The sequence below is a fragment of the Chinchilla lanigera genome, unplaced genomic scaffold, assembly GCF_000276665.1.
Source record: "Chinchilla lanigera isolate Chin_1 unplaced genomic scaffold, ChiLan1.0 scaffold00007, whole genome shotgun sequence".
NCBI lineage: Eukaryota > Metazoa > Chordata > Mammalia > Rodentia > Chinchillidae > Chinchilla > Chinchilla lanigera.
In genome coordinates this window covers 5,017,735-5,032,170 of record NW_004955408.1, presented here as the reverse complement: position 1 = coordinate 5,032,170, position 14,436 = coordinate 5,017,735, and the positions used below count along the sequence as shown (strand labels likewise).

General features: G+C 46.5%; 1 long non-coding RNA gene across 1 annotated transcript in view; it reads left to right on the top strand.

Moving 5' to 3' along the window:
* Window positions 1–3,036: 3,036 nt before the first annotated feature.
* Window positions 3,037–14,436, top strand: part of LOC106147235 — a 64,865-nt gene continuing 53,465 nt past the window's right edge. The window contains exon 1 of the long non-coding RNA XR_001232006.1: window positions 3,037–3,156. This is a non-coding gene — a long non-coding RNA (uncharacterized LOC106147235). The remainder of the gene's footprint in view (window positions 3,157–14,436) is intronic.

Sequence of the window (14,436 nt, the reverse complement as noted above, 5' to 3'; positions counted from 1 at the left end):
AGGCAAGCTGCAATCAATGTTTAATTTGACATTTCTGCCTAAGATGTAGTTTATTGGCAATGCAGCCCACCTGTCATAGGCTTTAGCCTGCTTGCAAGAGGTGGCATTTGTGTTTGCTTGCATTTCTGGCTAAAAGAGCATTAATTTATGTATATACTATAAATGGATCTTTACTTTTTAACACAGCCCATTCCCCTGTCCCCAAGCACTTCTGTGGCTTTTCTCCTTATGTGCTTATTGACTTACGTGCTATTGATTCCCTGTTGGGGCTGGGGCTGTTTCACTTTTTGCTCTTATTCAGCTATTTTGCCTGTTAAATTCTAATCTGGGTCTAAAACATTTTCCAATAAAGGCAAAGCTTGCGTATCCTCCAGTTGGAAGGGAAGTTAGGTCCACAGAGGGCCCTGGGGGTATTTCCAATCAGAGGGCTTTGCCTTCTCTGAGGAGTGAGTTCCCTCACTCTGGAAATGCCCCTGCAGTTCCAGAGGAGGTTAGGACAGGAGTGAGCGTATCTTTTAAAACTGGGTTTTTGCTTCTGACTCAAGCCCCTCTGGTTTCTTACAGCAGCACCATCTTCCTGGTACAGATAGGGAAAAGGAACAGGGCTGAGTTGTCCCTCCTGAAAACAAACAGCCTCAACCTGATTGCTGGTAGAATTGCTCTGCCTTTAACTCCCTGCCTGTCTCTTTGATGATCCAAGGAATTTTCTATACAGTCTAGGTACGGGACTACCCAATTCACTTTTACTCTTCAATAAATTCAGTCCAGCAAACACCTATTGAGTGCCAGCTCTGTAAAATTACCATGGAAACCCAAGTGAAATCTTTAAACCACCCTGAGGAAATTGCTCAGCCTTTCCACATCTCCTCGGCACTTCAGGGAGCAGGAAGGGTGCATTTCAGTCCACGCCAGGCTTGCTTACATTCAGCTCAGACAGCACAAAGGGGGAAACAGATGGAGGAGAATCTGCAAAGCTGGTAATATGGCCTTTTGTCCTGGGTGTTGTGATGTTGAGCTCCTAGGGAGAAGAGTGGAGAGCCCGAGCTTTGATTTCTGTTGGAGAAAAGAGCTGAGTTGGGTTGCAGCATCCTCTCCTTGATGGTGTCATCGCCCACACGCTGTACCAGGGCAGGACCTACAAAGGGATGTCTCAGTGCCTGGTGACAGCCTCGTCTGCAGCACCTTGCCTCACAGTGGGGGCCGAAGGTTTCAGGAGATCAAAGCCTCGATTATGTGAGGCACTCATCACACAGCAGGAGCTGGCTTATCCCTGACACGGGGTTAGAAACCACAGAATGCTGGTCCTGACCCAGGGTTTACAGGAACGGGGGACCCATGCTGTTTGATCTGAAGACCGTAGTGCCAGCTGTGCTGAGCAAAGTTCTGACTTAGAAAAGGGGAAGCTGGGGCTTTGGCTTTTAAGACCATCGTCCTGGTTATAAACCTTTGGTTTGCAAGTGACCTTCTCCACCCCTCCCTAAAGTAAAACTGGCTTAAATCATGAAGGAAATGTACTGGTTCAGTTAACGGAAAAGACTGGATGTAAGTTTAGGTGAGGATTTCCCCAGGAAGCCAGCGATGTCACCAAGGACACAGCTTCTTTCCTAAATGGTTACCAGCCATTTGCAGGCTTCCTCCTCCAGGTCTACCAGGAAGTAGAAAGATCTTTGCCTCAACTTTCCTAGCAGTCCCTTAGACTCACTCTGTCCGTACTGGCTTGGATTATGTGACCATCCCTAAGCTAATCCCTGGTGGACAGCAGGAGCTCATAAACTCTCCTTAGGGCACAGTTAGCTTTTGGGAGCCAAATGGAAACCAGGAGCTCTTTAGGGGGATTGATTTAGGAAGGCAAACAACAACTGTTCATTAGAATTTGTGAAGGACGTGACTTGAATTTGCCCATATCTTTGCCTGGTAGTATCTATTCACAGATAATTATAAGAACAACAACTTAGATCGGTAAGTGTCAGTAGCTATCACTTAGTTCAAAATTTACCATTAGATCGAAAGGAAGCCACTGTGTGCCCTTCGTATGAACTGTATTATGTAACCCTCACATAACCCCTGAGATCGTCATCATTCATCACCTGCCTTTTTATTCAGGTAGAGAAACCAAAGCACAGAGAAGCGAAGTGGCTTGCCACGAAGGCAGTGGTAGTGTGGGCTATCAGCACTTGAGCCCAGTTTGCATTTAAAGTCACTGGACCTTGATCAATGGTGACACCCCAGATAACATCCTTTGGAAAAGCTGAACAAGTCACCAGATCACTGTGTTACAGATAGTAGTGGGTGAAGATTTTCTACCAAGAAGAAAAGCTTTGTGGGAGAAGGACTGTCTAAGTTCCCGGATTCTAGGCCAGGTCTTGCCGCTGGCTTGCCCTCCAACCTGGGTTTCTCACCTTCTGTAGTTTCTTAGCCACCCCTTTTGGTAAACAGGGGTTCTGACTGCCTGCTGTCTTGGGGCTTCACCTCAGATGGCGCAGGTCTTCCCGAGTCTGAGCTATCATTTGTTTTTTTGGCTCCTGGGAGGCAGGAAGGATTTTATCCTCTGGTATATTTCTTCCTGTGAGAGTTGACTCCTTTAATAGACTTCTTGTTTTGCATCTGAATAAAAGGAATATTCAAACATTTTCTTTGCTAGTCTCAGAGAATCTAAAAGCAGCAAACAAATCATGCTGGAGGGAGACTTTCCAGTGGGATGATGATAAATCCTCTCGACAAGAGTCCTCTTTCAGCCTGTGGCTTTTGATCTTCTCGGTGTGTACTCTTGTCCTCTAGGCAGGTGTTCTCCTAAACAGCTGTGCTCCAGGCACACTTTTCCTGCAGGGACACTGCAGGGCTTGCATGGCTTCCAGTTCACGGGCTCAGGTGGAAGAGGGACAGGTCCACCGTGCTGCTATGTTAACCCGTGCAAGCCACATGATAAAATGCCGTGTTCATGTTTACCTTTCTTAGGGTGTGGAAGCAGAGGTACATGCCGTGCGGTCCATTGTGATGCGGGGCTCTTTGTCCCAGGGAGGTGGTGGCTCTAGGGAATGGAGCATGATGGAGTTCTCCAAAGACCTCAGAAGCCAACTTACCTGGATGTCTTCTTAAACGTGAAAACATCTCCTAAACCACTCGGTCCTGAGGATCAAGAGAGAGAGGTCGCGCTGAGTGAGTGTGCCCTTCTTAGGTGGCTTTGTGAAGAACAGCTTGTGAGATGTGCCCAGGGCGGGAGTTCAGACACCCACCTTTTGATGGGACAGTCTGAGCCCCAGCTTTCCCCCTCTGGGAGAGGGGGGTCTCTGGGAGTTTAGGACTTTCTGGCCCCTGCTGTCCATTATGTAATGTGGTGGGTGCTGTTGGTGCCTGTCTTGATCCTATTCCTGCCAGAGTTCCCATTTCCTGGGTGTTATGGGTGGCGGCAGCTAACAGGCCACAGTCCTTCAGGAATCGCCCTTTGGGGAGCCACCTTGCTTAAGCAGCTTGGCCATCTTCTCCAATTTGGGGGAGCAGTCTATAGCCAGTGGACTCAAGGGAAGTGCAGCAGCCCAGGCCACTTGCCTCACAGGGGGACCAACTCAGTAGGGGTAGTTTGTGCTTCAGACCTCGCCCGGAACCCAGCTGAGGCCTGATCCCAGTTGCACCTGCATCCTTTCTTGCTTCTTGTTCTACATATCCTGCTTCCTCGTGCCTTTTTCTGCAGGATATTTGCTGAGTAAACCACATGAACTCAGATTCATGTTTTAGGCTCTGCTTCTCTGGAATCTAACCTAACATATACGGTCATTGTCCACCGGGATTGTGCCATCAGCAAAGGCTTATCTGGAAACCTATTCATCGGGAGGGAAGAGGTTGTCTTCCATACACTTCAATCAGGCCAGCTCATTTGCCTTCTAGGCTTGTCCCTATTTCCTCCCTTGCTATTCTGTATGTTTTTGATGTGCCTACCCATTCACCCACCCATCCACCTTCTTAGCCATCCATTCATTCAGAGACTGACCTTCAGACTCTCCCATGTGATAGAAATTTTATGATATAGATTCTTCCCAGATGGACACAGCTTGATCTCACCTAACTCTCCTAGGCTGGGTTTGCTGCCACTACTTCCAGTCCAGAGCACCCACTCACCCAATGTGGGCAATGGCCTTGTCCCCCTGGCAGCAACACACCTTTAGTTCACTCTGTTTCATGAGCGTGTTTTCTTAGAGCCTCACCACCTGGCGCTGGGCACTGGTAGGAGCAGGCCAAGGGTGCTTTTCACTTATAAATGGTGTAGGAAAAATTGAGGTGAATTACCCGGCTGCTGTGTGAGTGCTTTATTGATTACAGAGAGCCAATCAAATTAGTTGTCAGAAGAGAATGCAGATGGCACCATGTGGAATGGATTTTCTATATCCCCTAATTGCATTATTTCAATCAGCAAGTGAACATTGCATGGCTTGCGGAAGGGTTGGGGTGGGGGAATGGGAAGGTTGGCACAATATATGGGCCAGACTGAGGAGATGGGTTTGAGTGTCACATGCATTTTAATATCAAGATCAAGGCATTAACAAAATGAGTCTGGCTTGCATTATGGATTAAATGCCAGGCAGGGGAGGCCTTTAGTCATAAGCTTATAGCAGAGAATGCCTCTGCTACCCTTGGAACCTGGAGATGTGTCAATCCCAGGTAGAAACAGATTGAAACAGCTCTCTTTTGCCTTTAGAAGGTCTTGTGTAGTTAAGAACTGAGCATGGTGGCAAACACCTGTAATCCCAGCACTTCTGGGATGCTGAGGCAAGAGGATCAAAAGTTTAAGCCCAGCCCACACAACTTAATGAGACCCTGCCTCAAAGTAAAAAATTTTTTAAAAAGGTTGGGGATATAACTAAGTGCAAATACCTTGGGTACCAGGAAAGAAAAAGCTATGTGTGCCTCAGACCTCAGTTCTTCTCTTTACTAGCTGAATGCTCTTTGCAGACTGCTTATGCTCTCTGAATCTCGGTTTCCTCATTTGGAAAATGGTGCTAATTAGTGTCTGTGTCACAGCAGGAAGGTACGCTTGCACGGATGAATAGAGACGATCTATTAAGGGAGATCATGTATACAGAATGTGGTTTGTGCGCAGTTGGTGGTGAGCTCTTCCTCCTGAAGGCCACTGCCTTTCTCTGGGCACCTGAAAGATTGAAAAGGGCTCCAAGGTTAGATTGTAGGATGGCTGGGTTAGTAATGGAGAAAGGGCCAACTGCATAATTTCTGCTCTTCTCAGAAATTCTCTTGCCGGAGAAGGTGAAGTTTGAGTTCAGCTTTTCCTCTGACTGGCAGGGTAAATGTGGAGATCTTCCTAAAGACCCAGCTGAGAGGAACCTCCATTCTCTGCTAGTGGTGAGGTTGCTTTTGTAGCTGTTTCTCACCTACCACTCATTCACTCACTCACTCACTCACTCACTCACTCAGTCACTCCCAGGTGTCCACCAGCAAGCTCAGTTCCATGACGAGGGCAGGCCTGCTCCATCACAAAGCCACTTAACTTTAAAAAAATATCAAAGGCTTCATTGGTTTTTTAGATTCTGTATGGCAGAGTTTTGGATGATCCTCAACACAGCATGTGATCATTTGTAGTTCCCTCTCTGGGTTAGTGTTGTCTGTAACTGAGAGTCAAGTCTAATAGGAAGTAGGGTTTGGTGCTCAGTAAAAATGGCAGGTGCTTTGTAGGCAGCTGAGCAGCCGTGCTGTTGCCTGGCAGCTGCGGGGCTACAGCTGCCTTTTCTCTGTGATGGGGCTGGCTAAGGCAGTGGATCAGTGAACACCAACCTCATGGTGCCCGTGGCAGCAACTTCTTCCTTCACTGGGGACGCTGTGGCTCCCAACTGAGATTCCCCACAAAGTCCTGTGCAGAAGGAGCAGGGCAGGAGTGAGGAGGAAGGTGGGTAGGATCAGTGGGCTCCCAGTGACATTGAAGTAAAGGCTCTGTTTATCATGCGTGGCCTGGGAGGGTATCCGCAGCTCCTATGTACCACGCCTGCAGCTCTGGGGTCTTGGCTGTCCGTGTTATGGTCACTTCCTTCTTCCACTGGAAAAATCCTTCTTTTCACCTCCCAGCTCCACCTGAGAACATGATCCTGTTTTGGACAAGTGCATTCCCTGCCTAAGAAGAAAGGAGGTAGCCGGTAAGGGGCAGGTGCGAGACAGCATCAGGGTCCACCCTACCACCTACAGAAGCAAACTAGGTCCTTTTGGTCAGAAAGACAGCAACTCTCATCTGCACCACCATGGCCGAGCAGAGGAGGGTGATGCAGGAAGAGGAGGGACTAGGAAGCCTATTCAGGGCCACAGGCTCATTCATGTGACTCATCCTCAGCCACTGGCGAAACACATGTGTCCAGGTCATGGCAGGAGAGAGGAGAGGCTCAACACACCTCTCCCATGCCCTTCACAAGTGGAGGCCGAGGTCTGGGATACAAAATGCTGTTATAGGAAATAAGCAAGGCCCAGTAAGTTCACAGTTCAGTGTACTGAACTCTTCAAAGAGAAAACTCCAAGGAAATCTAATTAGGAAGCCTGTAATCCAATAAGTGTCTGTGCTCTGGGACTGTGTGAGGGAGAGTGGGAGGGAGAGAAGACAGAAAAGGCTGGGGAGGGATCCTGGTGATTTTTACTTACTTCTAGCTTGGCAGGAGCCACGAGTGAGGGCAGCCTGGTGGGGATGCTGATGATATGCTTCTGTTTAAGGAACCAGAGACAGGGTGAGCCCTCCTCAGAGCCATCTGGTTATTCTAAGCCTGGGGAAATGTAGACACTGCTCAGGAAGGCTCTGAGGGTGTCCCCACCCCGTCCCTCCTATGCACAGTGAAATCCCCGTGTTCTCTGTGATAGAACCCTGACTTCCCTCACCGTCAGCCTCTCACTTGTTTGGATCTGTGATCAACATGGAGGAGGCCGGTGTCCGTGTGCAAATGTATCTTCTACTTCTCCCCAGGAGCCAAGCCGCAGGTTAGATATAAACAAGTTGCAGGTAAGGTAAGGACTGGTAGGCAGCAAGAGGAGGAGCAAGCGCCTTAGCCTGCTCCCTGCCCTCTCCAGCCCTCTCCTGCCTTCCCTAGCATGCAGAGACCGCCAGCACCGCAGGTCTGGACTGGGGTGCTGTGGGTGGCGAGAAGGGGCACAAGGAATATATGATGGATAACCAAAGCACCAGGGTTGCAAAATAATTTATTTTTCCCAGATTAGCAGATTCGGGGTTGTTGTTTAAATTTCACTCTTGCTCTACTGCTGTTTTGATGGAAGATGGGGTGGGGTTTGGGGAATTGCATGTGTCCTGAGGTATGTCTGGCCCTTCCATGGGAGCCTGTGGTCCAGAAAAGCCTAAAATGACTTGTGCATGTGAACAGTACTCAAAGTAAAAACTGGCACTCTGGACTTCATAAACAATCTCCTAAGAAGCCTTCTTGCATTTGGTCTTGCTTCCTTCAATTCTTCCCTCCCCCTGGAGGTCAAAATATTTTTCTAGAATATAACTGAGTATAGCCTCCGTAGTTTCCTTTTCTCAAAGGACAAGGCCCCTTGGAGGACTCCTTGGCATGGAGTGTGAGGCCCTGTGCAGTTGGTTCCTGGTCCTCTCCAGCCGCCAAGCACTGTCCAATCCCGCCTACCTGGCACCCCAGGGCACGAAGGCCAGGGCTGGTAGACAGTAGATGACAGACAGTTCTGGCCACCGCTTGTCTTTCTCTGCATTTGCACCACAGAGGCTGGGGACTTGCCTGGCGGAATTGGAGAGTTGGTGGTGGTGTAGTGACTCCAGATGATTCAGCTTTGTTTATTTTATTCCCCTTCAGGTAAGTGAAGCACTAGGGCAAGTCTTCAGGAAATACCTCCCTGATGTTTAAGATATTAAATTGTGGGGTTTTTACTGAAAGTCCACACTGTTATGAGGAGGTAGAGGGGTACTTCCTTGTCAAGGTCCCATCTTACTTGTGAGAAAATAGACTTTCCCACTGGCAGGTTGGCAATGATGTCCTTATTGTCACAGTTGTAATCCTCACATGCTTGTTGATACATGTTGAGCACCTCTAATTCCAAAAGCTCCAAAATTTAAAAATTTTGAGCATCAACATAACACTACAAGCAAAAGATTCCATATCTGTTTCATGCACAAAATTATTTAAAATGTACAAAATTAACTTCAGGCTATGTTATAAGGTGTATGTGGAATACAAATGAGTTGACTTGGGTCCAGTCCCCAAGATATCTTATTATGTATATGCAAGTTTTCCAAAATCTGAAAACAATCTGAAATCAGAATCACTTCTTGTTCCAAGCAGTTCTGATAAGGGATAATCAGCCTATAGAGTATGATTCAGAAACACAGATTTGAAATGGCAAAAGTTAGGGCCAGGGATGTAGCTCAGTGGCAGAGTGCTTCCCTAGCATGTGTAAGGCTCTAGGTTCCATCATTAGTACTAGGAAAATAAAGCACAGGTTGTTCAGAGAGAGGCATGCATTTTGGTTAAAAAAAAAAATGACAGGAAAAAAGAAGCCAATGTGGAATACACTGTGGCCTTTTCTTTCTAAACTCATGTTGACTATGGGATGGGCTCAGGCATGAGGTGCTTCTGGGCCTTGCCAAGAGTCACTTTCTGATGGATATTTGTGAAGAGAGACTTTTCTCTCATGCTGTGAGGCATGTCAGGAAAGAAGGAGGTCATGAGGACTACTTCTTCATATGAAACTAAGAGCCCAGCCACACTGGTTGCCTACAAAGGTGATTAGCAAGCGTGTAGGTTACTTTCCTTGAATGAAAGGAATCCATGAGGACTGCAGTGGTAGACATGAAGGCTGAGGGTGGAGATCTTGACACACAGGAACCAGGGCACTTAGAGCAAAGAGCAGAGCAGATGAAATACAAGAAATCAAGATATTATAGAAGAAAACAGTAAACTGAGAAAAGACATGGATATAGAAATTGAAAGAACCTGCCATGCTCCAGGCACAGTAGTGAAATGAAATCAATGCCTGGCTGAAAAGAGTTTTTGTATGAAAAATTTCACTTTTTCATACTTTTGAAAAGAGTTTTAGTATGAAAAATTTCAAACATATAAGAGTAGAAAATACAATAAGCCTCCCCTCTTCATGTACCTATCACCAGATAGGTCATTGAAATGTTTCCCCATTTGCTTTTTTTAACCCCTTTTCTTGTCTTGTTCTTTCTTTTTCTTCTTTCCTTTTGTTCCTTTTCTTTTAATTTTTGCTGATGTATTTTAAAGCAAATTTTATATCATATTATACCCTCTGTATATCTAGTATGCATCCCTAAAAATGTAGGAATGCATCCTCTCATAGCTACAATACTGTTATCATACCTAACACAATTATTAATTATTATATTTGGAATCTAATACTGAGCCATAATACAGTTTCCCTGAATGTTTACCAAAATGTCTATGGCCGTACCACCCTAAACATGCCCGATCTTGTCTGAATGTTTACAAAATGCCTTTATAATTGGTTTGTCTTAGTCATGATGCAAACAGAATCCATATATGTGTTTTCTTGGTGGTTTTACAATATGTCATCATATTTAAAAAATATTCCTCCTTTCAAACAATGAAGACTAAACTTACTCTCTAAATTTTAGGCTACATTTAGTGACTTACTCATAAGAATGGGTCAGAAATGAGTACAAGAGTTATAAGGCTGGGTCACCAAAGCCACTGGTTCTTCCATCTTGTGCTCTTTGGTGAGTTCTCTGTGGAGGAAGCCAGATACCCACTGCAAGGACGTTGAAGCAGTCCATGGAAAAGTCCACATAGGGAGGCACTGAGGACCCCTGCCATCAACCGGTAAGCTCACCAGCCATGAGAGTGAATCCACTCGGAAGAGTGTCCTAAGACTCATCAACTCTTCGGGTGAATCTGAGCACTAGTTTCCACCTTCAGTACCATTTCATGAAAGAGTTGAACCTCAACCACTTACCTAACCTATTTCTGAATTCCTAGTCTGCAGAAACTGTGAGATAATAGCTACATTGTTGTTTTAAGCCACTACATTTTGGGGTAATCTGTTATGCAGTGATAGGTAACTAAAAGAGTTGTTATTTTTCTAAAGTCTCTTTTAATCTAGGGCACACTTCCACTTTATTTCTATTTTTGTCATGTTTTATAAACTGAGTCATTTCACAAAATGTCCACCATCTGGATTTGTCTGTCATCTTCCCAGTAGTGTCCTTTAACTTGCTCTTCTGTCCTCCAAATGGAAGTCAGCTCCAGAACCTTGATTTGGATTCAGTATTTTTGGCAAGAATACTTTGTAGATTGTGCTCTTTGCATGTATTTATGAACATCACAAGGTGTCCTTGGTGTATCGTGTTTAGCGGTGCTAAGATTAACCAGTAGGTTCTGGTGGTCTGGCAACACTTTCAGATTTCAAGAATGCAAGAGAAAAGTCCTATATACAATCACATCACCATAAAAAAATAAAGTACACACTGTGGGACCCAGGTCTGAGAGATATGACCATTGAAGAGGGTTTTCTACAACAGAATGTCTGATTATGACATACAGAAGTTCAGAAATTATACTAACCACATAAACTTCTTGAGGGAAAAAAGCCTTAAGGATGTGTATAGATTATCCACACATCCATTTGTTAATGCAGAGCATGTTTGAGAATCTCTCATGTGCCCGGGCGCTGTGGTAGGTAGAGCTGTGCTGTCTGGGAAGGAATGAAATTAAGGACTTGAACACAGAGAAGCCATGCATGGAATGAAGGGCCAGGTGGTGAACTCCAACCAGTGGCACCCACTGAGAAGCCAGAGCCACCTTCATCAATCTGCTCCAGAGCCCTCTGGGTCTGGCCATTATTCTGAGGCAGCTTGAGTGGCCTCCTCCTTTAGAGAGATCTGATTGGAAGTGGGTATGGAACGTTCATGGACCCCGGGCTGTGGGCAGTGGGAATGAAAAGAGCACCATTCAGGCAAAGCATAGGTTCTGTAGCTGAGCAGGCAGCGCAAAATGAGAGGCTGCTCCAAAGCAAAAAAGGAAAGGAGCTCAGGAGCAGGCTGTGCAAGGGATGCCTGCAGCCCTAGCGAGAGAGGAGGTTTTGCTGGCAGGAGCGGGAGAACAGCGTCTGCCGCAGGATGGGCCTTCTCGAAGTTTCTTGCCCTCTTCTTGGGGTTGGGCTATGGATGTGAAGGGCACTAAAGGAGCCTTAGAGATGGGCTTCAGAGATGTGCAGGGAGCAAAAGGGAAGTTCTCCTGTAGCCCTCTGGACCTGCACAGTGTCTTTTCTGCTGGGAGGTCTGAGGTCTCTGATGGTGGCATTGGCCTGTGCAAGCCCATCTTCCCCAGGGCCCACGTGCAGGTCCAGCACTTGTCACTACATATGTCCCACTTGGCAGCCTTGGCCGTGGCCCCTCCTCTCCCCCTCCCTCTAATAATCATGTCCAGGGCTCTGTAGACATTATGGCAGAGGATTTCCTGCCCCGTGAGGCTGCTGTGGGCCTGCACAATGTGTAGTGACATCTGGCTTTGGATGGACGCAGGGGCCCACCATCAGGTGCTCAGTGGGCTAACTCAGTACCACTGCCAGGTGGAGGCTGCTTATCAGATGGTGTCTGGCCTTGGGTCTCTCCTATCCTGTGGAGAAAGGGCTGGGAGAAGTTCTCGAATGGCTGACATCTTACAGTGAAGAAGGAATGCCAGTTTTAGAGATAAATAGAAAATGCTTATTTTTCCTGGAGTACCTCTCTGGCCAGATTTAACAGAAAGCTATCAAATCATCTGCACATAGAGCCTGTCTACTTCCTCTGTGTGAGCTGCTCCCTACACCCTTGGGGTGATGCTCTGTGCCTCAGTGGGCCATCCACCCTTACCAGAAATCCCTGTTCCCTGCTTGGTCTTTTTTTCTTTTTTTTTCCTTATTGTTTCTCTTAAGAGGTGGTATGAAGCCTTACACCCTAACCAAGCTCCAAATTCCCAGTCTGGTTTAACCCCCTGTGTCACTTTCTTGTTGCTGAATCACAACACTGGACATGCAAAACTCAAATGAGGAGAAGTTTATTTCGGCTCATGGTTTCAGAAGTTTCAGTCCATGGTCTGCTGGCTCTAAGAAAGGAATGGCACGGTGGGAGGGTCTGGGTGGGGGAGGAAAGCTGCTCATGTCATGGTTCTTGGGAAGCAGAAAGAGAAGGGAAGCATAGAGGGCTGGGGATTGAAATATACCTGGATCACACTCCCAGCGATTTGCCTCTTCCCACCAGCCCTCCCCTCCTAATGGTACATTTAATTTGAATTTATCAGTAGACTGATCCACTGTGGAGCACAGTACCTTCCTGATCCAGTTACCTTCCAAAAGTTCTACCTCTGAATACATGGGTCTTTGAGGAGACATTCCTGATATAAACCATAATAACATGTGTCAAAAATTCCAGCCCATCAACTGTCTCAGAAATACACCTCACACTTCCTGGGTGTTGTGTGAAAAGAAAGCTAGACTAGATAGCAGGCTGATTATGTCCTTAACTGGTTGTGTGGCCTGGGGATATCACTTAATCTGTCTGTTTCCTGTTATCTTCTCATTTTTAAGATGGGTCTCCATTCTGTAGGATGTTGTGTGGACTGACTGAGATTGTGTTTGCATCTGTACCAGAGGATAGACAGATGACTTTTTTGTAATCAGCCCTGCTTCCAGTCCTGAGTGGGCCGAAATATAAATGGGCTGTTATTGGAGGTTTCATGGACTCAAAAGACTTGATCTTCTCCTTCCTCAGGGAGTTTCCCAGTGTATCAGAAAGACATGCCCACCTTAGTTTGTGCCTGTTGTTTGCCCTTTCTCTCTGCTGCTGATAGAAAAGTTCAGCAGACCAGCTCTCTGGCCTCTAATCCCTGACTCCTTGCGAGTCATGAAGCAGATCAGAGTCAGAGCAGCCCCGCCCTCCAGCTCTGAAGTGTTCCAGTCAGGCCCAGCGTCTGCAAGCGCTCTCCCTAAGGCCTACCTCTTCTTCCTTTAGACACATCCAAAGCATGAAGCATCCTTTTCTTGGTGTCATTTCTCACTCTTTGTTTCATTTTCTGCCTTTCAAATTCTGTGTTCCCTAATTGCTCCAGAAGCCGGACAGATGGGCTGGTCTCTTTAGCCAAGATGAAATCTAAAAATCATCTCAAAGTGAAGGGGAGGCTCAGACGTGTCAGTTAACTTGCATGCCTCTCCTCCATGGCTGGATTGCCATCACAATACATGGTGTTTTTAATAAGCCGTCTGGGTGTGGCCATACTCCCACCAGAAAGCATCTAGTAGCTTGTGTCAACCAGTGACAAAGGACACACGTTGTTCGTAAATGGCCAGTTCTCTCAACTGGTGTGGAATCAGGTGTGCAGGCTGGGTAAGGGATGCTGGGTCATCCTACCCCATGCCTGCTTTGTGTGACTACCACACTGAGGAAGGCACAGAGCATCTTGGGAAGAAGAGCACAGTTTAGTTTTTTGGAACACTCTAGCCACTGCCCTAGGAATAAGAAGGGGACACGGTTTTATCTTTCCATGCCATTTTCATACCCGGTCTCATGCAAATAAGTTTCAACCTGTTTGTATAAAGGGACTCCTATCCTGAGAAAGACTGCTCTGGGCAGGCTTCCCTTCCTGTAACTTTGTTCAGGCTTGCACTATCAAAGTCTGTTTATTAATTGTAAGTGGACAAGTGGTGTCCCACGTGGCCAGCGGGCCATGCTGCACTTTCTAAAGCCATGGAACTCACCACTTGGGCAAAGCTTGGCTCCTGAGGCCAAGGAGTGTTTGGTTTACTTAGAAATGTGCTCACTGCCCTTGCCCCTTCTGTTCCTAAAATACTTTCTTCTAAATTCCAGTCTTTCTTGCATCTGCCTCTCTGGACTGGGGAACGTGTGTGGACATACAAAGGATGGAACTCTCTCTCCCTGCTTTCCAAACCATATAATCTTGAAATTCTCCTTCCCTTCTCTCATTTAGTAGGGTGTGTTGGTGGTGGGTAAATTTACCATTTAGTCTGTAGGTAGGAGAATATTGAGGTGGGAGGAATGAACGTTACCCAGAGATCTTGGGCTTCAAGTTGGATGCAGTAACTAGAAATGACTTGGGGCGCTTTCCTTCTGAGAGGGGTTGAGGTGGTGATGTTAGGTGGGTGAATTTCAACAAGTACATGCGGAAAAATTCCACAATTAACACTTGAGCCTGATTTGGCACTTATTGCTTGCCAGGGACTGTGCTAAAACTTCACATGCATTATTTATTTAATCCTCCCTGCAACTTTTAATAGAGGTATTATCCTTGTTTTACAAAGGGAGGGACAATCACACAGAGTTCAAGCAGCTCTCCCAGTGTCATGCATGAGTCAAAGCAGGATTCAAACCTTGACATTGTGGCTTCTAAGCCCTTACATTGTAGGGCTTTCTGAACAGGGGAGTGTGTGTGTGTGTGTGTGTGTGTGTGTGTGTGTGTGTGT